At 49.9% G+C, this 8,961-nt stretch overlaps 2 long non-coding RNA genes across 2 annotated transcripts; one reads left to right on the top strand and one right to left on the bottom strand.

Moving 5' to 3' along the window:
- Positions 1–1,304: 1,304 nt before the first annotated feature.
- LOC140113428 (uncharacterized) lies at positions 1,305–1,972 on the bottom strand. Its single transcript, XR_011852718.1, has 3 exons — positions 1,755–1,972; positions 1,538–1,605; positions 1,305–1,437 (listed from the first exon to the last, which is right to left on the bottom strand). It is a non-coding gene; the product is annotated as an uncharacterized lncRNA (long non-coding RNA).
- A 3,700-nt stretch (positions 1,973–5,672) lies between these two features.
- Positions 5,673–6,340, top strand: LOC140113417 (uncharacterized). The gene is made up of 3 exons (XR_011852717.1): positions 5,673–5,890; positions 6,040–6,107; positions 6,208–6,340. It is a non-coding gene; the product is annotated as an uncharacterized lncRNA (long non-coding RNA).
- Positions 6,341–8,961: the final 2,621 nt, after the last annotated feature.

Here is an 8,961-nt window from a genome sequence, read left to right as displayed (position 1 = left end):
CCAGCCGCCACTACTTTTCCCGATGTGCCATCCCAGCCCTGCACCAGCACGTGTCAGACAACATCATCCGTGCCCTGACCAACGCCGTTTCTGACAAGGTCCACCTGACCACGGACACGTGGACGAGTGCTGCCGGGCAGGGCCACTATATATCGCTGACGGCACATTGGGTTAACTTGGTGGAGGCTGGGAGCGAGTCTGACCCTGCGGCTGGTCATATACTGCCGACGCCGAGGATTGCGGGGCCTACCTCGGTCCAGGTGTTTCAGGCCTACTATGCCTCCTCCTCCTCCCACCCCTCCTCCACCTCCTCCTCCGAACTACCATCCGTGGGCACGGCGCCATCAGTCGGTAGCTCTAGGCACAGCAGCAGTGCCGTCGCTAAGCGACAGCAGGCGGTGCTCAAACTGCTGAGCCTAGGCGATAAAAGGCACACCGCCCAAGAGCTATTACAGGGCATCACGGCGCAGACTGATCTGTGGCTGGCACCGCTGAACCTGAAGCCAGGCATGGTTGTGTGTGACAACGGCCGTAACCTGGTGGCGGCTCTGCAACTCGGCAGACTGACACATGTGCCATGCCTGGCCCATGTGTTAAATCTGATAGTTCAGCGTTTCCTCAAGACATACCCCAATCTGTCTGATTTGCTCACGAAGGTGCGCCGAATCTGTGCGCATTTCAGGAAGTCCAGCACAGATGCTGCCACTCTCAGGGCAGCAAAGAGTACAAGGAAAGTGGAGGACCAATATAAAACTTAGCTTTTAATGCAAAATATCCTTAAAAATATTAAATACAAAAATAGATGTGTCAGTTACCAGTGTTCGTGAGGATGATGCCGTATAATGGGTTTGGCACCGATGATGCAGAGTGGCACTCACAATTTTCTGGGTATATGTGGTTCTGCAGAGGTTATCCCATTGCGGGATGCCGAATGTCATGCAGAAAAGATACCGTCTGTGATAATGTATCGATGCTTAAAGAAGATGTGTGGTGCGGAAACTCCGAGAGAATGAGACAATGGTAAGAAGGGGTGGGGGTGGGGCACTCCAGGGTGTAGAGTGCGGGGTACCCTATAAGACCCTAGTATTAAAGATGAGTGGTCCCTGTCCAACCCTTCGAACCTCGCCACGGAGCCGCAGCCCTAGATGGCTGCCGCCCCGTCTGGAGCCTATCCCTACCAACGGCCCTCTGACCCTAATACAGGGGAGGGGGGAGGAGGGGGGGAAGGAGGTGTCCAGAAAAGAGTCTCTTGTGATGCAACAAGTACCCGACCTATCCAGAGGGGAAAGATAGATGTGTCCTCTATTGTGAAAATGGTGGGTATTAATGGCAATAGGCAGGTAAAAAATGTGTAGCTGCAGGGTCACATCTGGTCTTGAGAACCCTACATGTCATGTTTCGCCTCTTCAATTGGGCTCATCAGGGGCAAAAGGAGACCTGGTGGAGAGAGTCACAAAGGAGAAGCTTGTAATAACCTTCCACAGTGAGACTGCAAACCTGCATGCTAAAGCATATATAAATATAAGTATTATCTTACCAGAATAACCTGCTTCAAAAGCCTATATAGATGTCTCGGCTGAAGACAGCAAAATGGTGTTAAATAATCTGTGAACAGAGTGCATCAGGAACTTTTAGGGAAAGATGATCCATAATTGTAAACAATAGTAGACAATGTAAACAAATGTAAACAATGTAAACAAAACTAGTGGTGGTTGCAAACAGACAAGTGAAGTCTGTAGTGAGATCAATCTTACCTTGAGATAAATTAGGGCAGTGGCCGGATCAAGAGGGTCCGTTCCAAAGAATGGTTGGCATGGACCATAGGTGCCTGGACTTAGAAACGCCAGATGCTGCGCTTAGCGTCCGGCGTGGTGCCCAAGATGTCAGTGGAACACATGAGGCATAATGGAGCACTGGTGAGTGAGAGGCCCGGCCTTTTATTGAGGGGAAGCGTCATAACCACGCCCCTAAGGGGCGGGATCTGTGTGCCTAGTTTGGGCTACAGAAAGATGGCGCCCAGAGCGGACATGCGCAGTACGGGCGCAGGGGAAAACCGCGACGAAACTGGCGCAGTACGTCGCGGTGTGCGCCCAATTGTGCGCACCGCCACCCCAGGATGCGTCAATTCATGCGCATCATCTCCCCGAGATAGGAGTCCAGGAATATAAGCGGGCAGTAAGGGGCACAGGTAGGTGACCCTTATAAGGCCAGAAATTGGCTGCAGAGAGGACTTAGTGTACAGGTGTCTTGTAAAACAGGATTTAAAAAGATACAATTGAGAACATATTTAGAATCAAAATCAAAGAATAATAGTCACATAGAGTGAGACTGGCACAACCATAAGTCAGCATGTGTAACCCATTGGGAGATAGTGCTAGTATGGGTAGATCTTTTTTGGAGATCGTAATGGGATGGGTACAATTATTGATGTGGACCAAGGTGGATCAAATAAAGCAGGCAAAGCTGAGTTGCTCGTTTAAGCCCGAGGGGGACATAGTTTTAAGGCGGTAAATCCATTGGGTCTCCTTCTGCAGAAGGATACGATCCCAGTCCCCGCCTCTAGGTGGAGGGTCCACTAGGTCAATTCCAAAGAAGGTGAGTCCCTTGGTGTCACCGTGGTGTACTTCCATCATGTGTCTCGAAAGGGGTTTATCTCTCCCGTGTCTGATGTCCCCCAGGTGGTCGCCTATTCGACGACGGAATTCCCTGAAGGTTTTACCGATATATTCCTTCCCGCATATGCATGTTGCCCGATAGATGACACCTCTAGAGTGGCAGTTGATGAACCTACGGATGTTGTAGGAAACGCCTGTCACATTGCTGGTAAAGCTACGTGCACTTTGAATTACGTTGCAGGCTATGCAGCCACTGCACCGAAAACATCCTTTGATCTCCCTGCTAAGCCAAGATGTAGGGGCAGCTGGCCGAGTGTAGTGGCTGTGGACTAACCTGTCCCTGATATTCCGTCCGCGTCTAAATGTGATACTCGGGGTATCGGGTAAGTGGGAGGTAAGATCAGGGTCCATCCTGAGGATGTGCCAATGTTTTGATAGCACCTCCCTGACGTGATTCGAGGCGCTATCATAGGTGCCTATCAGACGGATAATGGAGTCCTCCTGGGGTTTGACCTTGGGGACCAGGAGACTGGCACGGTTTGTGGTGAGTGCCCGTTGATAGGCTTGGCGCAGAATGTAGTCAGGATATCCGCGGTTGCGGAAGCGGGTCCTTAAGTCATTGGCTTGGTGTTTAAATTCGTGTGGAGTTGAGCAGTTCCTACGGATCCTCAGGTATTGCCCAAATGGGATACCCCTTTTAAGAGCTGGGGGATGATGAGATTCCCAGCGCAAAAGGGAGTTTGTGGCAGTGGGCTTACGGAAGATTGTGGTCTGTAGGTCGCCTGATGCTGCTTTCATAATTTGGACGTCAAGAAAGGGGAGACAGGAGGGGTGAATTTCATATGTAAAGCGCAGGCCTATATTATTGTGATTAAGGTCCTGTACCAATTCTACGAATGCCTCCCTACTCCCTTCCCAGATGATAAAGACGTCATCAATGTACCTAGCCCAAAGGCTAGCGAACCCAATGCCGCGTGCCTGAGCGTCGTCGTTAAAGACGCATGTGTGTTCCCACCAGCCCAGGAACAAGTTGGCATAGCTGGGGGCGCAAGCGCTCCCCATAGCTGTGCCCCTGAGCTGGTGGAACAAACGACTATTAAAGATGAAGAAATTATGCGTCAACGAGAACTCAAGTAATTGTAAAACAAACTCATTATGCATCTGGAACTGTGTCCCCCTGCCGTCCAAAAAGAATTTGACGGCCTTGAGGCCAAGTTCGTGCGGAATTGAGGTGTACAATGCTTCTACATCAATACTGGTGAGAAGACAGTGAGGAGAAATATTGAGGCCATCAATTCTCCTTAGAAGGTCAGTGGTATCGCGGGTATAGGAGGGGAGTGCAGTGACAAACGGGGCCAAAATTTTGTCAATATAAACCCCTAGGTGGTCACACAAGGATTGGACCCCTGAAACTATGGGTCGGCCCTTAAGGGGAGATGTGCCCTTATGGATTTTGGGTAACCCATAGAATGTTGCGATCCTGGGGTTTTTGGGAAGGAGAAATGAAAACTCATCTTTGGAGATAAGTTTCTTATCAAGTGCTAGGTTCAAGATGTCCCTTAGTTCCTTGAGGTAACGTTCACCCCTCCTGTCTCCCCTTTCTTGACGTCCAAATTATGAAAGCAGCATCAGGCGACCTACAGACCACAATCTTCCGTAAGCCCACTGCCACAAACTCCCTTTTGCGCTGGGAATCTCATCATCCCCCAGCTCTTAAAAGGGGTATCCCATTTGGGCAATACCTGAGGATCCGTAGGAACTGCTCAACTCCACACGAATTTAAACACCAAGCCAATGACTTAAGGACCCGCTTCCGCAACCGCGGATATCCTGACTACATTCTGCGCCAAGCCTATCAACGGGCACTCACCACAAACCGTGCCAGTCTCCTGGTCCCCAAGGTCAAACCCCAGGAGGACTCCATTATCCGTCTGATAGGCACCTATGATAGCGCCTCGAATCACGTCAGGGAGGTGCTATCAAAACATTGGCACATCCTCAGGATGGACCCTGATCTTACCTCCCACTTACCCGATACCCCGAGTATCACATTTAGACGCGGACGGAATATCAGGGACAGGTTAGTCCACAGCCACTACACTCGGCCAGCTGCCCCTACATCTTGGCTTAGCAGGGAGATCAAAGGATGTTTTCGGTGCAGTGGCTGCATAGCCTGCAACGTAATTCAAAGTGCACGTAGCTTTACCAGCAATGTGACAGGCGTTTCCTACAACATCCGTAGGTTCATCAACTGCCACTCTAGAGGTGTCATCTATCGGGCAACATGCATATGCGGGAAGGAATATATCGGTAAAACCTTCAGGGAATTCCGTCGTCGAATAGGCGACCACCTGGGGGACATCAGACACGGGAGAGATAAACCCCTTTCGAGACACATGATGGAAGTACACCACGGTGACACCAAGGGACTCACCTTCTTTGGAATTGACCTAGTGGACCCTCCACCTAGAGGCGGGGACTGGGATCGTATCCTTCTGCAGAAGGAGACCCAATGGATTTACCGCCTTAAAACTATGTCCCCCTCGGGCTTAAACGAGCAACTCAGCTTTGCCTGCTTTATTTGATCCACCTTGGTCCACATCAATAATTGTACCCATCCCATTACGATCTCCAAAAAAGATCTACCCATACTAGCACTATCTCCCAATGGGTTACACATGCTGACTTATGGTTGTGCCAGTCTCACTCTATGTGACTATTATTCTTTGATTTTGATTCTAAATATGTTCTCAATTGTATCTTTTTAAATCCTGTTTTACAAGACACCTGTACACTAAGTCCTCTCTGCAGCCAATTTCTGGCCTTATAAGGGTCACCTACCTGTGCCCCTTACTGCCCGCTTATATTCCTGGACTCCTATCTCGGGGAGATGATGCGCATGAATTGACGCATCCTGGGGTGGCGGTGCGCACAATTGGGCGCACACCGCGACGTACTGCGCCAGTTTCGTCGCGGTTTTCCCCTGCGCCCGTACTGCGCATGTCCGCTCTGGGCGCCATCTTTCTGTAGCCCAAACTAGGCACACAGATCCCGCCCCTTAGGGGCGTGGTTATGACGCTTCCCCTCAATAAAAGGCCGGGCCTCTCACTCACCAGTGCTCCATTATGCCTCATGTGTTCCACTGACATCTTGGGCACCACGCCGGACGCTAAGCGCAGCATCTGGCGTTTCTAAGTCCAGGCACCTATGGTCCATGCCAACCATTCTTTGGAACGGACCCTCTTGATCCGGCCACTGCCCTAATTTATCTCAAGGTAAGATTGATCTCACTACAGACTTCACTTGTCTGTTTGCAACCACCACTAGTTTTGTTTACATTGTTTACATTTGTTTACATTGTCTACTATTGTTTACAATTATGGATCATCTTTCCCTAAAAGTTCCTGATGCACTCTGTTCACAGATTATTTAACACCATTTTGCTGTCTTCAGCCGAGACATCTATATAGGCTTTTGAAGCAGGTTATTCTGGTAAGATAATACTTATATTTATATATGCTTTAGCATGCAGGTTTGCAGTCTCACTGTGGAAGGTTATTACAAGCTTCTCCTTTGTGACTCTCTCCACCAGGTCTCCTTTTGCCCCTGATGAGCCCAATTGAAGAGGCGAAACATGACATGTAGGGTTCTCAAGACCAGATGTGACCCTGCAGCTACACATTTTTTACCTGCCTATTGCCATTAATACCCACCATTTTCACAATAGAGGACACATCTATCTTTCCCCTCTGGATAGGTCGGGTACTTGTTGCATCACAAGAGACTCTTTTCTGGACACCTCCTTCCCCCCCTCCTCCCCCCTCCCCTGTATTAGGGTCAGAGGGCCGTTGGTAGGGATAGGCTCCAGACGGGGCGGCAGCCATCTAGGGCTGCGGCTCCGTGGCGAGGTTCGAAGGGTTGGACAGGGACCACTCATCTTTAATACTAGGGTCTTATAGGGTACCCCGCACTCTACACCCTGGAGTGCCCCACCCCCACCCCTTCTTACCATTGTCTCATTCTCTCGGAGTTTCCGCACCACACATCTTCTTTAAGCATCGATACATTATCACAGACGGTATCTTTTCTGCATGACATTCGGCATCCCGCAATGGGATAACCTCTGCAGAACCACATATACCCAGAAAATTGTGAGTGCCACTCTGCATCATCGGTGCCTACACCCATTATACGGCATCATCCTCACGAACACTGGTAACTGACACATCTATTTTTGTATTTAATATTTTTAAGGATATTTTGCATTAAAAGCTAAGTTTTATATTGGTCCTCCACTTTCCTTGTACTCTTTGTTATACCTACCAAGTGGGGTTTAGGAGGGGGTATACACCACCCTCCTTTCCGTATGTACACTCTCAGGGCAGCGCAGCGCCGCCTCCAACTGCCCGCTCACCGACTGTTGTGCGACGTGCCCACGAGGTGGAATTCAACACTGACCATGTTATCCAGAGTTTACCAGCAGCGCCGAGCCATTGTAGACTGCCAGATGTCAACTTCCACCAGAACTGGTAGTCAGGTCAGTCAGCTTCCTCAAGTCTACAATGAGGAGTGGACGTGGATGTCTGATATCTGTCAGGTGCTGAGTAACTTTGAGGAGTCAACACAGATGGTCAGTGGCGATGCCGCCATCATCAGCCTCACCATCCCGCTGCTTGGCCTGTTGAAAAACTCTCTGATCAGCATGAAGTCGGAAGCTTTGCGCTCGTCACAAGAGACGGGGGAAGAAGATTCCCTTGTTGATAGCCAAAGCACCCTCAGGTCTGTTTCTCAGCGCATATCGGAGGAGGTGGAGGTGGAGGAGGATGAGGAGGAAGAGGAGGAGAATGTTGGCGAGACACAAGAGGGGACCATTGTTGAGTCCTTCACTGTTCAGCGTGTATGGGCAGAAGAAGAGGAGTTGGAGGAGGAGGAAATGTACAGTCAGGCCAGTGAGGGGAGTGAATTCTTACGCGTTGGTACTCTGGCGCATATGGCAGATTTCATGCTAGGCTGCCTATCCCGTGACCCTCGCGTTCAAAGAATTTATTCCAGCACCGATTACTGGGTGTTCACTCTCCTGGACCCACGGTACAAGCAAAATCTTGCCACTCTCATCCCTGCAGAGGAAAGGAGTGTGAGAATGCATGAATACCAGCAGGCCCTGGTGCACAAGCTGAAACAGTATTTCCCTTCTGACAGCGCTAGCGGCAGAGTGCGTAGTTCTGCGGGACAAGTAGCGAGGGAGAGTAGGCGAGCAGGCAGCTTGTCCAGCACTGGCAAGGGTACGCTTTACAAGGCTTTTGCCAGCTTTATGTCACCCCAGCAAGACACTGTCACCTGTCCCCAGTCTCGGCAGAGTAGGGCTGATCTTTACAGAAAGATGGTGAGGGAGTACATAGCTGACCATACCATCGTCCTAAATGATCACACAGCTCCCTACAACTACTGGGTTTCAAAGCTGGACATGTGGCACGAACTGGCGCTGTACGCCTTGGAGGTTCTTGCCTGCCCTGCCGCTAGCGTCTTGTCCGAGCGGGTTTTCAGTGCAGCTGGTGGCATCATCTCCGATAAGCGTACACGCCTGTCGACTGACAGCGCTGACAGGCTGACGCTTATTAAGATGAATAAAGCCTGGATTTCTCATAATTTCCAATCTCCACCGGGTGAAGGAAGCTCAACCTGAATAATTGATCCACTCCTCCTCCTCCTCATTTTCCTCCTTCTCCTCCACTTTGTACAGTAAAGCAGAGGAAACTGGCTATTTTTTGACAGGGCCCACTGGCTCTAGCTATAGTACTTTATGCATTTAATTTTTCTGGAGGGCCACCGACCCGGTCCTCTGTTTTAAACAATTTTTGGGAGTGCCACATACAGGCACTCAATCTATTCCATTTTTCTGGAGGGCCACCGACCCGGTCCTCTGTTTTAAACAATTTTTGGGAGTGCCACATACAGGCACTCAATCTATTCCACTTTTCTGGAGGGCCACCTACCTGCTCCTCTGGTTTGAAAACTTTTTGGGACTGCCACATACAGGCACTCAATCTATTCCATTTTTCTGGAGGGCCACCTACCTGCTCCTCTGGTTTGAAAACTTTTTGGGACTGCCACATACAGGCACTCAATCTATTCCATTTTTCTGGAGGGCCACCTACCTGCTCCTCTGGTTTGAAAACTTTTTGGGACTGCCACATACAGGCACTCAATCTATTCCATTTTTCTGGAGGGCCACCTACCTGCTCCTCTGGTTTGAAAACTTTTTGGGACTGCCACATACAGGCACTCAATTAGAGATGAGCGAGTATACTCGTCCGAGCTTGATGCTCGTTCGAGTATTAAGGTACTC

This window comes from Engystomops pustulosus, chromosome 1 (assembly GCF_040894005.1).
Source record: "Engystomops pustulosus chromosome 1, aEngPut4.maternal, whole genome shotgun sequence".
NCBI classification, from domain to species: Eukaryota; Metazoa; Chordata; class Amphibia; order Anura; family Leptodactylidae; genus Engystomops; species Engystomops pustulosus.
Note: the sequence above shows the minus strand (reverse complement) of the source record. Positions and strands in the feature narration are given on the sequence as shown.